Source organism: Lactuca virosa, chromosome 9 (genome assembly GCF_052849685.1).
Source record: "Lactuca virosa cultivar CGN04683 chromosome 9, Lactuca_virosa_CGN04683_v6, whole genome shotgun sequence".
Taxonomy (NCBI): Eukaryota; Viridiplantae; Streptophyta; class Magnoliopsida; order Asterales; family Asteraceae; genus Lactuca; species Lactuca virosa.
The window spans coordinates 718,887-737,673 of NC_136434.1; positions in this window are offsets into that span (position 1 = coordinate 718,887).

An 18,787-nucleotide genomic window follows, 5' to 3' on the forward strand; every position below is an offset into this window, starting at 1 on the left:
GTTGAATAATAAACCGATTGTTTGTAAAGTACTGATGTTTGTCATGGAAAATCCTATATTTTCCCTAAGTGTAAGTTGTTGTCTTAACTGTTCCGAAATTGAAAAATACAAGTATCTTCCATACTTATGTTGTTAAAGCATTATTCTGAATGAAAACCCTGACTACCACCAGTAAGGTATAGTAGTTTTATTACATAACATAAAACTAGTTGAAAGCGTATTGTTCTGTATACTGAAAGTGTTGTTAATAACCTCCTGCGATCGCTTAGTACATACGAGTTATAGAAATCTAGATCGAACAGACAGTCGATTGGGTGATTCTGCCCTAAGCCCACAACCATACAAGGAACAGGAAATGATGCGGAAGTCACACATTCCACTGCATATCAGATGTTAATTTCATATCACTCTGATATATATATACTAAGTAATCCCCTAGTTATTAACCCCGATGCATGTTTGTTAAGTATATTATTACGTGAATGAGTCGTTGTTTCCCCTGTGAGTTCTTATAACCATGCTAATGGACGATAAACACGACGACGTACTTCGGACATTGTAAACTGAAATGACGTTTGTCACCCTCGGTTGACTGTAGCTAATAGTCAGGGTGCGGGATTGTGAGTCCCGTATAGATCTATACACAAACTCACGCTCTCCCCCAGGAGACTCTAGTTCCTAAGGAGTAGACTTCCCATAAGTCGTGTCTCACAATGTAGTTCTCTCAACGAATTCACGAATAATACTATGAAAAACTCCATTTTGTTATTAACATGTATCCTTGTTAGAAAACTGTATTTGTAAAGTTTGTATCTTAAGTGATTGTAAAATTGTTCGTAAGTCTAGTAGTAGTAATGTTAGTCATAATTAATAAGTTCTACGTTCAAATGTGTGTTAACGATAAGAAAATATAATAAACCAAATTATATTTTAAAACACCAATTTCTTGGGTTTTACTTGTATTCCCCCTTAAAACATTAAAAGCTTGGAAAATATAGGGGTATGAACTCACAGTTGTTTATGTGCACGTGCTAGACAGCGAGACTGGAAGGATGACCCTCGAGTTGTTGTACGCGAAGTTAAATGAATCCTAATAATGATTAAACACATATTTGCATTTAAATTAAGGAGACCATTAATTAAAGTGTTAGAAAACACTTGCTTTTGGTTTAGGAATGTTACAGAGACTCGATCGAAGTGGAACAAGTGGGTTTTCAGCCTAGATTCCAATTGAGGCTGATATCAGACGTGAAAAGGATTACGACCGTGAACTGTTCTCGGCCGTGAACGATCTTTGAAGGGTTCACGGCCTGTTCTTGGTGTTTTTGGTGAATTATGAAGATTTGAAGGGTTTACCGCCGTGAACTCAAGAGCAACAACGCTTGATTTGATGAAAAGACGGATGTTTGATGCTCTAAGACGAGTTCTAAGGTGGATTAAGTGATAGATGAAGAGAAAACTTGGGTTTTTCGGGTGATGATTTTAGAGAGAGAGTGTGTGTTTTAAGCCAGAATAGTATAAATGAGGGTATGAACACACATATATATAGGCTGAGTTCATGGTCGGTGGTGGGGTCCACCCAACCGTTCACGGTTCACGGCCGTGAACACGATTGCGGCCGTGATCACCGGGCTATTCGAGACTCGGCTGATTTTCGATGTAAAACTTGATTTGCTCGCACGATTTTAGACCCGACACTTATCTGAATTTAATTTATATAATCTAAGTTATTCTCAACCCTTACGAATTTGACAAAATTTTGACAAAATAAATAAAACTCAAAATTTTTATTTAACAGGATTGAACTTTCGTTGACTGAAAAGGGTTCGGGTTGTCACATCATCCCCCAAATAGAGCGAATTTCCGAGTGGTTAGTTAAGGATAGCGAAAAGAGGTGGGTACCTTGGTTCTAATTAATCCTTGCGTTCTTTGGTGAATTCAGATCCTCGTTGGGTGCTTCAGTGGATCATCATTGTTGGATCATCATTGTGGAGAGTGTGTGGGTTGACTGGCTTGACTATGTTCATCCAACTGGTCGGATGTCCATTCGTAGTCTTGAGCATATTTTACCTTGAAGTTCATGGTAGGACTCATACCTGGTTCATCTATCATTGCCTTGTGTACACAAGTCGTATATAATTAAGATTGATAAGACGGTCGGATGGGTGGCTCTGCCCCAGGTCCACAACCATACAAGGAACAGGAGATAAGGCAGAAACACACATCCTAAGTCCGTAGAATCTTAATTATATACCGCCCTCGCGTGTACACTTAACATTGATAGGCTAACCGTATCTGTCCCTAGTCTCTGTGCTTGAACTTGACTTGCTGCACGAGTGGTATTTGCAAAGGTCTGCTGGGAATACTTAGGGAATGTTACGGGAGGATACCATACTCCTCGCATGAGTAGTTCGGAGGTTTTAAGCGAGAGACAATTCTGAGGTTCGCATCTAGTTTGTCGTTATGAGTGACGAGAGTTTTGTTATTCGGTCGGTTTAAGGCGAAGGGTCTCCTCAGTGACACATGGGTTTGATATAGCGTGGGTTCAGCCAAACTAGGCGGGATGACGTAGTCGCATCACGCGTAAGGTTGGTTCGGAAGGAGTGTTTGTTAGAACATTAGTGCATCTGTGTGTGTATTTTTCTAGTGCTTTATGTTTTGACCTTGATATTACTACTGCGAAAGTTTTGTATTGTATTAAGTGTGTACTGACTGGAGAATTCTTATGATGAATGATACTTGATATTATGATCCCTATCCGGTCCCTCTATAATCGCTTGGCATCTTCAATTCATATATAATTAAGATTGAGAAGACAGTCGTGTGAGTGAATCTGCCCTAAATCCACAACCAGACAAGGAACAGGAAATAAGGCGGAATCACGCACTCTAAGTCTATAAGTTCTTATGTATATATGGCCCTAATGTTTACACTAAGTCATTATAGCTTACTAGAAAAGGGTATTTAGTTTTTGTATAAACTATGTGCTTTGTTTGGACGAGGGAGAAATAATTATAGTTAGGGTCTAGTTAGTAACGGTTTTCATGAAAATGTAAGTTTGAGAAATGATTCGAGTTGGGGAAACGTATCGCTGTTCTCAGGTGGTTCCGGGGTAGACTCTCCTGCAGTGATCATTAGCACTCTTCCCTCTTCACCGGGGTTTCTGGCCAATGGACTATTTCTTCTGTAGTGTCCCGTTTCGCCACATTCGTAGCAAGTCTGACTTACTTCCTCAAATGGGACCTGAGAGATTGGTCGTGCCGGTTCCCTACAGAAACACATGGTGTGTCCTCTTCTGAGGCAGTTCTTGCAATACATCTTCCAACACCTTCCGGTATGATGAAAGTTGCACTTATTACATTTAGGGAGGGTTCCAGCATAACGACTGCCGGGTGCTGGAGTGGCTAGTATCGTGGCAGCATAGGCCGCGCCCGTCTGTTGTCCATCAGAGGGCTCTTGTGTTGATTTCCTTTTCTTCCCGCTCTTGGATTTTTGTTTATCATCACTTCATGTGGTTGACTCAGGAACGGGGTCCATTATGCCTTGGCGGATTCCATGGTCCACCAGTGTTCGAGCCAGACGTTTGGCACTGTCAAACGTAAGGGGTTTTGCTGCTAACATATTTCCTTGGATTGGAGAAGGTAGTCCCCAAATGTATCTCTCTACTTTCTTGCTCTCCGGGGTAACCATCCCAGGGCATAGTGCAGCTAAATCGCTGAACCTATCGGTGTAGGCTACTATGTCTGAGCCTGCCATGGTAGGATGTAATGCCCGTGTTTCTAGGCTAGGCATTAATATTGACATGATAGTCTAGGTTAACCTTTGTGACTCATTTTAGATAAATGAAAAGAAATTACGTGAATATTATGTGTTTTATGTGTTTTATGCTTAATTATTAGGGTTTAAATAATTAAGAATAAAAATAAGCGTCAAAAATTAAATTTTAGATAAAGCCGATATCTATTAGGAAACTTGTAGTGGGCGTGAAAAGGATTACGGATATATAAAGAATGCCGAAATCCGAGTTATAACGAAGAAGTTATGACCTGTCGAAGTTTCGCGATAAACCGGCACGGTGCCGAATGTCGTAAAAAGTGAGTTTTTGATAAACTACTTTTTAGCCCTAGTAATCTAAACAAAACTCGTAGTGTTCATTAAACCGAGAAGTTCGATAAAAAGAACGCCCAAATCTGACTTCGTATAAGGAAGTTATGATTTTTCGAAGTTTCAGCTTAGCAGTAGACAGCTAAAAACTCGAATTTTAGATCGAATGATTTTTAGCCGACACAACCTCAACGAGAATCGAAGGTCTCGTAAATAGTAGCACAACGGTAAAAAGTCTGACAAAAACGGACGTCGGATGAAGAAGTTATGAATTTTTAACGGATTTCTTGTCCCGGTCTGTTAAAAATAATAATATAAAAATTAAAGTCAAAATTAGCCGACGAAGTCTAAACGAAAGTTGTAGAGCGTAATTTTACCTACGCGTACATATAAAGAACGTAAAAAACGGAGCTCGTATGCCAAAGTTATGGATTTTAGAAGTTTTGGCGCGAAAACCGAGAAAATCCCCAAAACCGAGGAATTTCGCACACGTGGACTTCGGCCACGTGTCCTCGCTTCGCATCCGACGCGTGTCCAGAACCTGCTGAGTCACCGAAGCCACCTGGCGAGCCGTGTCATGTTCTTCGCGAGTCCGAGGTTCGGTCCAATAGGAGGCTACCCCGTATCCGATCTCGGTGTGTCATCAGCAACGTGTCCGAACCGAGGTGCTGTCCGAAGCGGTCCAATCAGAAGCCTCCAGCGAGGCCCTCGCACGCGCAGCCCATGTGCGAGCACCTGCGCACCTTCTCCTGCGGACCCCACTCTTCTAAGCCGACCTTCGGACCCTATAAATAGAAGGGTATGCGAACCCTTCTGGTTACTTTTGAGATTTTGCCATATTTAGCCCCTTTTTCCATATTTTCTTCATCTTAACATTCCCCGAAGCCCCGGTATCGATTCTAACACCCGGAATACGCCACGAAGTGCCCGAGAAGCCCGGAAAATTTATCTTTTCGGTTTCGAAGCCCGACCCTCGCAGAGCCCGGTTTCTCAATAAAACTCCCGGTTTTATTAGAAACGATCGTTTTAGGAAACGAATTGCTGCCCGATTTTCATTAAATCAGGTGAGTGTAGTTACTTTCACCTTACACATAGATATGAAGTATTTTACATAAAATACGTGTTGTGTGAATATATATTGTTTGTTTATTTGAGATGGGTGTTGAAGAAATGATTTATACAGGTTTTTAAATAATTTAAACTGTATATGTATTTTTATCTACGAAAAATGTTGGGTAAAACATGGGTAGATGAAATAGTGGGTGTGATGAAAGGTGAGTTGGATAAAGGAGATGATCAGTAATATTGATCATGAGTTGAGGGTGAGTGGTGAAATTTGAGAGAATCACTTACCCAAAATGTTGGCCCCCGTCATTCAGCAGAGTATAGATGACAACCATGGACTATTCTAGACAGTCTGTGGAACACTAGCAGGCCCGCAACCTGTAGGTGTAATGAACTATATGTTCATTTGTTGTACTCTAAAAACCCATTGACATGTATTGCAGGGGGGGGGGGGGGGAATACCTATAAATAATATTGTCGATAAACGAGAGCTATGGACTTAGCACATGTTGAATAAACCTTGGCAGCTATGGACTTAGTGCCTGATGTATAAACCCTGGTGATGGTGTGACCTTGTGCCTATTCCTTAGGATGAATCCTTAGGAAGGAGTGATAGTTGATTCCTAGGTTAAACCCTTAAGAAATAAATAAGATAATGGGGTTGGGGTAAATGGGTTGATTGTTTGATGTTTAAGCATAATAAATTATGTATTGTGGGTTGAAAACCCTATATGCTCACCAGGCTTCCATGCCTAACCCACTCAGTTGTTTATATTACAGGTAGAGGACCCCGAGCATAGTCGGATGATGATGATGAGTGATTTTTGGATTATAGGCCAGTAGTTATAAATAACTATTGTAAGGCTTATAAGGTCTTGTTTATGCTTTTGATCTGTATCGGAACATGACATCCCGAGGTTTTGATATAAAAGGAAATTATATATTTCTTAAAGAAAGGTTTTGACAAACTTTTATCATGTTTTGTTTTGGGGACCAATTCCGCAACATCTTTTAAAAAGATTTCTATGATTTTATTTTAAAAAGCATAAATTAAATCGGTCTTTTCTGGCCGAGAAATTAGGGGATATCACAGTTGGTATCAGAACATTAGTTTAAGCGAACTAAGAAATTGTAGGATTTCTAGACTTAAACTTAGAATGCTAAGTGATGATTGTGAGATGAGTGCCTACCATATTTTAGACACGAGCACTAGTTTATTTTAGGAAAGATGCCTAAAATGCTTTTACGTGCTAAATGTTATATGTTTGCCATATATGCCATTATTTGTTCGGATCTATGGTCTGTTGCCGACCGGATCTGGAAACCTTATGTGTGTAGGATTCTAAACGTATGAATACGATATTAGAACTAACATATAAACGTTTCGGAGTAATAACGAAGATTTAACGTCTATCGAACATAAAGATCTAAAATCACCTACGATTGTTGTATAGATCGAAATGGCGAGTACGCAAAGTGAATTCGGAAACGATAATCCGCAGCCTGAGCCAATCACGATGACTGGGGTGCAGGCAATGGTGCATACGATGTTGGATCAATAGATGGAAGAAACAAAACATTTACTTCAACAAAGTAAGGATGAACTTACTGTGCCAATACGTCAGGCATCTGTTCTTGAGGCAACTACCAGGGTTGCTAAGTCTATTGAAGAAATGATCAATGATAGGACCGCCAACAAGGTTGAAGTTGGCAAGAAGAGGAAATTTGAGGGGTCTTCAAGGCCCAACAAGAGCAACATATTCTCAAAGTCTGGAGGAGGAGAAGGCGAAGCAAAATGGTGCGAGAAGTGCAAAAAGAAGCACTTCGGGAAATGTAGCGAAGAAGTGACCTGCTACAAGTGTGCGAAGACTGGGCATTATGCCAACGAGTGTACGTCCAACAAGAGGATGTGCTATCGATGTAACGAGGAAGGGCACATTTTGAAAAACTGCCCAAAGAAGAAAGAGGCAGCAAGTCCCAATGCTCCACCAAAACCAAAACCAAAGGCATTCCAAATGATCCTTAATGAAGCAGATAGAAATATAAGGGATCAGGAGTAAGGAGCTTATATTCCCAAAGCCAATATATAAAGTAGCAATGCAGTTAGTAACTTGTGGTGTAGCCTATTAGAGGCGTAGTATAGGGTAAACTCGAACCTCTGTGTAATTATTTCAAGGAAATAATATAAACCTGGTTTTGTCATCTGATGAATGGAATGGTTGGTGTAATTCTTGAAGTTGTCCCATCGTCTGGAATTTCCATCACCAACCAAGTTGAAGTAGAATTGATCATTGAAGATACGTATGGAAGAAGTCCTAGTAGAGTCTAGGAAAATTCTATGATTAATTGGACACATTTATATGTGTTAAATTGTTTTGTGATTTTAGGACTTGGGGACTGCGAGACAGTACTTGGGACGAGTATGAGTAGGTGTGAATAGTAGTAGAGATCTATACTACTGGAAGCATAGGACTCACACTTGGATCAAGGAAAGTCACAAGGTTACCAAGAAACTAGTAATTGATTCCGTCTTATTCTAGTCTGTCGTTACCATCGTTTCGGTAATGACTAAGAAGATGATTGTTATTCCGACCTTAGAGGTCATATCGAATCGAGTCTGACTACGATGAGTATCTAACGTGGTTCAGAGAACCAAATTCGATGTAGCATTTGATTTAAGCCAGAAGATTGAAGTGAAAGATGATCAAAGCGATCAATAGAAGTATCACACTCATTGTTAAAGAAGTTGGAGATTCGGTTTTATTTAAAGTCTCGCTGTGTAAGGGACTTATAAGGTTTGGTAGAAGGGGAAAGTTGAGTCCAAGGGTTATTAGACCATTTAAAGTTCTTCTGAGGATTGGGAATCAAGCTTACAAGCTAGAATTACAGGAAGAACTAGAGGGTATTCATAACACCTTTCGTGTGTGTTATTTAAGAAAGTTTACGGGAGATGTGCCCGACATAATTCCCATTTCTGAATTAAGGTTGGATGAAAACAAGAGGTTAATTGGAGAACCCGAGTCAATCGTTGACCGTAAGACTAAGAAGTTGTAACGCAAGATAGTCGATTTAATGCTTGTGCGTTGGAAACATACGAATGGGCCAAACCTCACCTGGGAAAATGGAGAGTAACATGGTGAGTCGCTACCCGTATCTGTTTGCTGATGTGTGATTCCGGGGACGGAATCATTCTAAGGGGGAGAGAATTGTAATGCCCGTGTTTTTAGGCTAGGCATTAATACTGACATGATAGTCTAGGTTAACCTTTGTGACTCATTTTGGAGAAATGAAAAGGAATTATGTGAATATTATGTGTTTTATGTGTTTTATGCTTAATTATTAGGGTTTAAATAATTAAGAATAAAAATGAGCGTCAAAAATTAAATTTTAGTTAAAGCCGATATCTATTAAGAAACTTGTTGTGGGCGTGACAAGGATTACGGATATACAAAGAATGCCGAAATCCGAGTTATAACGAAGAAGGTATGACCTGTCGAGTTTCGAGATAAACCGGCACGGTGCCGAATGTCGTAAAAAGTGAGTTTTTGATAAACTACTTTTGAGCCCTAGTAATCTACATAAAACTCGTAGTGTTCGTTAAACCGAGAAGTTCGATAAAAAGAACGCCCAAATCTGACTTCGTATAAGGAAGTTATGATTTTTCGAAGTTTCAGCTTAGTAGTAGACAGCTAAAAACTCGAATTTTAGATCGAGTCATTTTTAGCCGACACAACCTCAACGAGAATCGAAGGTCTCGTAAATAGTAGCACAACGGTAAAAAGTCTGACAAAAACGGACGTCGGATGAAGAAGTTATGAATTTTTAACGGATTTCTTGTCCCGGTCTGTTAAAAATAATAATATAAAAATTAAAGTCAAAATTAGCCGACGAAGTCTAAACGAAAGTTGTAGAGCGTAATTTTACCTACGAGTGCATATAAAGAACGTCAAAAACGGAGCTCGTATACGAAAGTTATGGCGCGAAAACCGAGAAAAATCCCCAAAACCGAGGAATTTCGCACACGTGGACTTCGGCCACGTGTCCTCGCTTCGCATCTGACGCGTGTCCAGAACCTGCTGAGTCACCGAAGCCACCGGGCGAGCCGTGTCATGTTCTTCACGAGTCCGAGGTTCGGTCCAATAGGAGGCTGCCCCGTGTCCGATCTCGGTGTGTCATCAACAACGTGTCCGAACCGAGGTGCTGTCCGAAGCGGCCCAATCAGAAGCCTCCAGCGAGGCCCTCGCACGCGCAGCCCATGTGTGAGCACCTGCGCACCTTCGCCTGCGGACCCTACTCTTCTAAGCCGACCTTCGGACCCTATAAATAGAAGGGTATGCGAACCCTCCCGGTTACTTTTGAGATTTTGCCATATTTAGCCGCTTTTTCCATATTTTCTTCATCTTAATATTCCCCGAAGCCCCGGTATCGATTCTAACACCCGGAATACGGCACAAAGTGCCTGAGAAGCCCGGAAAATTTATCTTTTCGGTTTCGAAGCCCGACCCTCTCAGAGCCCGGTTTCTCAATAAAACTCCTGGTTTTATTAGAAACGATCGTTTTAGGAAACGAATTGCTGCCCGATTTTCATTAAATCAGGTGAGTGTGTAGTTAGTTTCACCTTACACATAGATATGAAGTATTTTACATAAAATACGTGCTGTGTGAATATATATTGTTTGTTTATTTGAGATGGGTGTTGAAGGAATGATTTATACAGGTTTTTAAATAATTTAAACTGTATATGTATTTTTATCTACGAAAAATGTTGGGTAAGACATGGGTAGATGAAATAGTGGGTGTGATGAAAGGTGAGTTGGATAAAGGAGATGATCAGTAATATTGATCATGAGTTGAGGGTGAGTGGTGAAATTTGAGAGAATCACTTACCCAAAATGTTGGCCCCCGTCATTCAGCAGAGTATGGATGACAACCATGGACTATTCTAGACAGTCTGTGGAACACTAGCAGGCCCACAACCTGTAGGTGTAATGAACTATATGTTCATTTGCTGTACTTTAAAAACCCATTGACATGTATTGCACGGGGGGGGGGGGGGGGAGGGGAATACCTGTAAATAATACTGTCGATAAATGAGAGCTATGGACTTACCACATGTTGAATAAACCTTGGCAGCTATAGACTTAGTGCCTGTTGTATAAACCCTGGTGATGGTGTGACCTTGTGCCTCTTCCTTAGGATGAATCCTTAGGAAGGAGTGATAGTTGATTCCTAGGTTAAACCCTTAAGAAATAAATAAGATAATGGGGTTGGGGTAATTGGGTTGATTGTTTGATGTTTAAGCATAATAAATTATGTATTGTGGGTTGAAAACCCTATATGCTCACCAGGCTTCTAAGCCTGACCCACTCAGTTGTTTATATTACAGGTAGAGGACCCCGAACATAGTCGGATGATGATGATGAGTGATTTTTGGATTATAGGACAGTAGTTATAAATAACTATTGGAAGGCGTATAAGGTCTTGTTTATGCTTTTGATCTGTATCGGAACATGACATCCTGAGGTTTTGATATAAAAGGAAATTTTATATTTCTTAAAGAAAGGTTTTGACAAACTTTTATCATGTTTTGTTTTGGGGACCAATTCCGCAACATCTTTTAAAAAGATTTCTCTGATTTTATTTTAAAAAACATAAATTAAATCGGTCTTTTCTGGCCGAGAAATTAGGGGATGTCACATAAGATTCCACAACTCTTGCTCTAGTTTCTGTATTTCGCTCCTCGGGCAGTATTCCTCCAGCATCGTCTCTTTTAGAGTTTCCCAACCCACTGCGTTTTCCACTGGCAGAGTCAGTGACTTGACATGGATATTCCACCATGTAAGAGCTCTGTCGGAGAAGGTGCAGGCAGCAAACTTCACTTTGCTCCCTTCTGGGCACGCGTATAACTCAAAAATTGACTTTGTCTTCTCGAACCTTCGCATTAGGGCGATGACTCCCCCACTTCCATCGAAGGATTTGGGTCCATAAGTCATGGAGTCTTTGTACGAGCACTCCCTTGTGTGTTCGTTGTTAGAGCTGTTGGTACCACTACCCGATCCACGGGTACCACTTGCACGGATTTGGGTCATGACAGCTGTCACTATGGCTGTTACTACCGCCTGAAAGACAACCGGGTTATACTGAGGAGGTGGTGGCGGTGGTGCGTTGTTTTTGTTCGACTTCTTCGGTGACATCTTTCTGCTATAAGGTTTAAAAGATGAAACGAGGGTAAGTACCTAGTGGTTATAAGTCGAGTGTTATCTAAATCGAAGTTATCTTAGTTCTGAGTGTACCATGTTCTGACTCTTGAAGCAATTCATAACAGAGGTCTATGTAACATAGACTTATGAATTTTTTATAGTGACTACCCTCTTAATGAAGTTCCGTGACCTGATTTACTGTTACTAGTTGATATGATAAAGGCGATAAGCCTGACACATAGTGTGAGAAGTGTAATAGCTAACTCACTAGATTGCATTAGTTAGTTAATTATTAGTGTGACGTATAAGGTGCTCTACCACCTTGCGCGCCTCGTGAGTGGCTTCTTGTGTTTTCTGTCCTAGTTATGATGGCCCTGAATTCAGCTGTGGGGATTTGTTGTCTCTGGATTTTCTTATGGTTTTCCTATTCTCAATAGTTCATGCGTCGGGTTCTATCACGGATTTCCACCACTTCCTGGTGGAAAATTTGTCTCCTCGTATGATTCCTTCTCGGAATCCACTTTATGAATCCTCTCTTATTCCTCATTGACTTCCCTGTCAGTGGTTGTAGTGGAGTGGCTATCTCTATCTCGGTTGTTCGTGCGAGAATGGGAATGTCTAAAGAATCTTATGAGATTAAATAAAAAATTTCTTCTGAAGTTTTTGATGATCCAAACTGGGTCATCCTATAGTCAAGCAGTGCATGCAAGTTGTATATAACCAAGATCAAATAGACCTTCGAATAGGTGATCCTACTCTAAAACCACAACCAAACAAGGAACAGGTAGTAGAGCGAAGATCACCAATTCTAAGTCTATAAGATCCCAATTATATATAACCTTGGAAGCATGCTCTTCGCAACTATAGACCTGCCAGTAAGCGTCTTTTAGTTTTCATATAAGTTTGTTATAGTGCCTAAAATACTCCTATAGTATTTTATCTTTATGTTTTGTTCTAGAGATCCTTTGTATATAGAGTTAGGTAATTTTTAGGCTTGTTGCAACACTACCATCACTCCGAAACACATGTTCGTCGTTTCTCAAATAAATAGATCAGGTTATATTTATTCCAGATATGATTACATAACTGCTTAGGTTTGACTGTACGTCCAACATCTAAATACTTTTGTTTTGTTCTTCTTGTGATACTTGTTCTTATTATGTATGTATGTTCGTATAATTCTCATAAAATACTTATATTTTAAAAGTATACTTTTAGTCAGAGTACTTCGGCCCCATTGCATTTATAGTTGTATATCTTTTACTGGTTGATATACTGAGTTCACTATAAACAATGCTTTGATACCAATCTGTCACACCCCCAAACTGGAACGACGTAAACGTTCGGGGGCAGAGGACGTCATGTATAGTATCACAACAATTGAATAATAGTAATCAAAGCAACAACAACCATTGTATTACAAGTATAATGTTTACATTGTATTCAAAATCATACACAATTGAATCCAAAAGTAAATAGCCAAATAAAGACTCGAAGCTACTATGCTCCATCTTCTTGAACCCGGTGCATGTACCTGTCTACTAGTGTCCTGAGAATACAAGTAGGTTTTCAAAGAGTATCAGCATTTAAGCTGGTGAGTTCATAAGCATTTTGTTTTAGCAAACAGGTTCTATTTTGTTGAAAAGTACGTTGTGTTTCTCCGGAAAACCTTATAATTTCTGATGTAACGAATGTTAAGTAAAAAGATCTGTACTATTTTCCTTCTACAAGTACTTAGTGTATACAAATCATATACAATCCAGATCGAACAAACAATCGATTGTGTGGTTCTGCCCCAAGCCTACAACCAAACAAGGAACAGGAAATGAGGCGGAGACCACACATTCCACTGGTTGTCGGATCCTCATGTACATAACCTTGAAGTATTCACTAGATACTTACAAAGTTTACAGTATTGGTTCTTTGAATTCTGCTGAAAGTGTTTCTCAAGAAAATCCAATATTTTCTTAATAAAAGTATGATAATACCAATTCCTTCTATAACTACTTAGCTCATACTAGCTATGTATAAACCAATATCGAACAGACAGTTAATTGTGTGGATCTGCGCTAAGCCCACAACCAAACAAGGAACATAAAATGAGGCGGAAACCACACATTCCACGGCCTATCAGATATTCTTCATACGTAACCCGGATGCATAAACTGTGACATCCCCAATTTCACGGCCAGAAAAGACCGATTTCGTTTATGCTTTTTAAAATAAAATCAGAGTAATCATTTGATTAAAAGTGTTGCGGAATTTGTTCCCAAAAAAACATGATAAATATGTTATCAAATCATTTCCGAAGAAATGTATTTTATTCATTTAAACCACTGGGATGTCATTGTCAATACAAAAACATAAGCATAAACAAAACTTACATTCATTTACACTAGTGATCTACTTCTCTCTTAATCTCTTAGTGTAAAGCAACTTCGTATCGATACCAGTGATACAAATAAACTGAGTGGGTCAGGCTTGGGAGCCTGGTGAGCATATAGGGTTTTTAACCCACAATAAATAAATTTATTATGTTTAAACATCAAACAATCAACCCAATTACCCAACCCCATTATCTTCTTTATTTCTTAAGGATTTACCCTAAGAATCATCTATCACTCATTCCTAAGGATTCCTCCTAAGGAATAGGCACGAAGTCCATCGCTGCCCGAGGTTTATACTACAAGCACTAACGAACGTCGGTCCCCACATACTGATCCTATACAGTGATCTTACAAGATCTAACCTAAAGGATCGATATGAACAACAAACTGACGAAGCTGCTTCGAAAATTACCTAGCAGCCAACGAGGATCATCTTACTCTGCTAGATGACTAGATCATCTTAAACATCGATACCTCTCATCAATTTTTATTTCATCACACATCATCTAATTCATCTACCCATATTTTACCCAACATATTTATAGATAAAAATACATATACAGTTTAATTTATTTAAAAACCTATATAAATCATTCATTCAGCATCCATCTCAAATAAATAAACAATCTATATTCACATAGCATGTATTTTATATAAAATACTTCATATCTATGTGTAAGATGAAAGTGACTATACACTCACCTGATTTAACGATAATCGGGCAGCACTTCGTTTCCTAAAACAATTGTTTTCGATAAAACCGAGATGTTTTATTGAAAACCGGGCCCTGCAAGGGTGGAGCTTCAAACCGAAAAGCTAAATTTCTCGGGCTTCTCGGGCACTTCGGGACGTGTTTCGGGTGTTGGAAATGATCTCGGGGCTTCGCGGGAAGTGGAAATGGTGAAAATATGAGTTTAAGGGTGAAAAAGGGCAAAATCCCAAAGATACCCGGGATGTCTCACACCCTTCTATTTATAGGGGGAGGCTTCGGACCGAGGGGGTAGGTGACAGTAGTAGTGAAGGGCAGGTGGCTCCAAATGGATCGCATGCGAGGCTCTAGGTGGTTCGTGCGAGGCTCGGACACGCGTCTGCTTCGGATTGGACCTGCGCTTCGGATGCGAGGGTTGCGACACGCGGGTCGGACACGGGGCTACTTCTGATAGGCCGAGCCTCGGTGCGAGGATGGTGCGACACTCCTTGCTAGCTGCCCTCGGATGACTCAACAATTTGGACACGTGGCGTGCTACGACGGAGGGTGACGTGGCCTATTCAGGACCATGCGAAATTTCTCGGATTTCGTGTTTTTCTCGATTTTTGAGCCAAAACTTCTAAAATCCATAACTTTCGCATACGGGCTCCGTTTTTGACGTTCTTTATTTTCACACGTAGGTTAAATTACGCTCTACAACTTTCGTTTAGACTTCGTCGGCTAATTTTGAATTTAATTTTAATATTATTATTTTTAACAAACTGGCACATGAAATCCGTTAAAAATTCATAACTTCTTCATCCGACGTCCGTTTTCATCTGTCTTTTTACCGTTGTACTACTATTGACGAGACCTTCGATTCTTGTTTAGGTCGTGTCGGCTAAAAATCACTCGATCTAAAATTCGAGTTTTTAGCTGTCTACTCCTAAACTGAAACTTAGAAAAATAATAACTTCCTCATACGAAGTCAGATTTGGGCGTGCTTTTTATACATACTCTCGGTTTAACGAACACTACGACCTTCATTTAGATCACCAAAGCTAAAATGTAGTTTATCAAAAACTCACTTTTTACGTCATTCGGCGACGTGCTGGTTTTGTCGCGAAACTTCGACAGGTCATAACTTCTTCGTTATAACTCGGATTTCGGTATTCTTTATATATCCGGAATCCTTATCACGGCCACTACAAGTTTCTTAATAGATATCGGCTTTATCTAATATTTATTTTCGACGCTCATTTTTATTCTTAATTAATTAAATCCTAATAATTAAGCATAAAACACATAATTCACATAATAATCACATAATTCCTCTTCATTTCTTCAAAATGAGATACAAAGGTTGACCAAGACTATTTCATCATCATTAATGCCTATCCTGGAAACACGGGCGTTACAATTCTCTCCCCCTTAGGATGATTCCGTCCCCGGAATCACACATCAACAAACAAATGCGGGTAGCGACTCATCATGTCACTCTCCGTTTCCCAGGTGAGATTTGGCCCATTCGTATGTTTCCATCGCACAAGCACTAAATCGAACATCTTGCATCGCAACTTCTTAGTCTTACGGTCAACGATTGCCTCTGGTTCTTCAATTAACCTCTTGTTTTCATCCAACCTTAATTCAGAAATTGGAATTATGACGGGTACATCTCCAGTGAACTTCCTCAAATAACACACATGGAAAGTGTTATGAATACGATCTAGTTCTTCTAGTAATTCTAGCCTGATTCCCGATCCTCTGAAGAACTTTAGACGGTCCAATAAACCTTGGACTCAACTTTCCCCTTTTACCAAATCTTATAAGTCCCTTCCACGGTGAGACTTTAAGTAAAACTGAATCTCCAACTTCGAATATTATCGGTTGTCTTTTCTTATTAGCATAGCTCTTTTGACGATCTTGAGCAGCTAACATCCAACTTCTTTAACAACGAGCGCGATACTTCTATTGATCACTTTGATCATCTTTCACTTCAATTTGGCTTAAGTCAAATGCTACATCGAATTTGGTTCTCTGAACCACGTAACATACTCATCTTAGTCGGACTCGATTTGATATGACCTCTAGGGTCGGAATAACAATCATCTTCTTAGTCATTACCAAAACGATGGTAACGACATACTTGAACAAAAACAAAATCAATTACTAGCTTCTTGGTAACCTTGTGACTTTCCCTGATCCAAGTGTGAGTCCTGTGCTTCCAGTAGTATAGATCTCTACTACTATTCACACCTACTCATACTCGTCCCAAGTATTTTCTCGCAGTCCCCAAGTCCTAAAATCACAAAACAATTTAACACATACGAATGTGTCCAATTATTCATAAAATTTTCCTAGACTCTACTAGGACTTCTTCCATGCGTATCTTCAATCATCAATTCTACTTCAACTCGGTTGGTGATGGAAATTCCAGACGATGGGACAACTTCAAGAATTACAGCAATCGCTCCATCATCCTGCCAATCGAAGGTGTACTTCAGACGTACCGTACTCCTCTAAACGTTCCATTATTTTATCAGACATATTCCAAAGGCAAGATACCACTCTTACGATATCTTCTGATAGGTATCATTCACTATCGTAAGCCTTTCATTTCCTTCATCTACTCAATTCTCTACGAGTCTTCACCATAACGTTTTGTACACCCAAGCAGACGTTCGGTGTACCAGGTGAGAATTTAAGATATGAAAGCTTTATTTACGATAGACGTATAAATCTCCAAATCACTCTGAAACGTTTACATGCTAGATATAATATCGTAGTCATACGCTTAGAATCCTGAACACATAAGGTTTCCAGATCCGGTCGGCAACAGACCATAGATCCGAACACATAATATCATATATGGCAAACATATAACATTTAGCACATAAAAGCATTTTAGGCATCTTTCCTAAAATATACTAGTGCTCGTGTCTTAAAATATGGTAGACACTCACCTCACGATCATCACTTAGCATTCTAAATTTAAGTCTAGAAATCCTATAAATTCCTAGTTCGCTTAAACTAATGCTCTGATACCAACTGTGACATCCCCAATTTCACGGCCAGAAAAGACCGATTTCGTTTATGCTTTTTAAAATAAAATCAGAGTAATCATTTGATTAAAAGTGTTGCAGAATTTGTTCCCGGAAAAACATGATAAATATGTTATCAAATCATTTCTGAAGAAATATATTTTATTCATTTAAACCACTGGGATGTCATTGTCAATACAAAAACATAAGCATAAACAAAACTTACATTCATTTACACTAGTGATCTACTTCTCTTTTAATCTCTCAGTGTAAAGCAACTTCGTATCGATACCAGTGATACAAATAAACTAAGTGGATCAGGCTTGGGAGCCTGGTGGGCATATAGGGTTTTCAACCCACAATAAATAAATTTATTATGTTTAAACATCAAACAATCAACCCAATTACCCAACCCCATTATCTTCTTTAGTTCTTAAGGATTTACCCTAAGAATCATCTATCACTCATTCCTAAGGATTCCTCCTAAGGAATAGGCACGAAGTCCATCGCTGTTCGAGGTTTATACTACAAGCACTAACGAACGTCGGTCCCCACATACTGATCCTATACAGTGATCTTACAAGATCTAGCCTAAAGGATCGATATGAACAACAAACTGACGAAGCTGCTTCGAAAATTACCTAGCAGCCAACGAGGATCGATAAAGACATCAAATGAGGGGAATGAAATAAGTTTCACCACGAACCTTCGTTCGTAAAAGAAAGAACCACAAGACAATTAAGTCAGGGGTAGTTATCAATGCCTAGCCGTGGTCCGAATATCGTGAGGTATTTTACCCCCAGACTCACTCTATCCAGCATCGAACTTTGCCTAGCAGTGATCTGAATATCGTGAGGTATTTTACCCCCAGACTCACCCTATCCAACATCGATCTTTGCCTAGCAGTGATCTGAATATCATGAGGTATTTTACCCCCAGACTCACCCTATCCAGCATCATAACCCCATACATACCTAGTAGTGGTCTATTACCGACACACTTCATTAGGCAGTTTACAAATTTCCCTCAATTACTTCGTGAAAGGAAATGCTGACACATGAAGCTCGTCCGATCACTTCATAAAAGAAATGAAGACTCCAAAGCTCTTCAAAATAAAAATTATAGGGAAAATACTAATAAAGTACTCCCGTACGCTCCCGTACCCCGACACGTAATAGTGTAAAAAAGAAGGACTCTGTACATGATACTTATCGGATGAACACATAGTTCAAAAATACCTTATGAACACATAGTTCAAAAACATATAATGAACACTTAGTTCAAATATACCTACAGGTTACG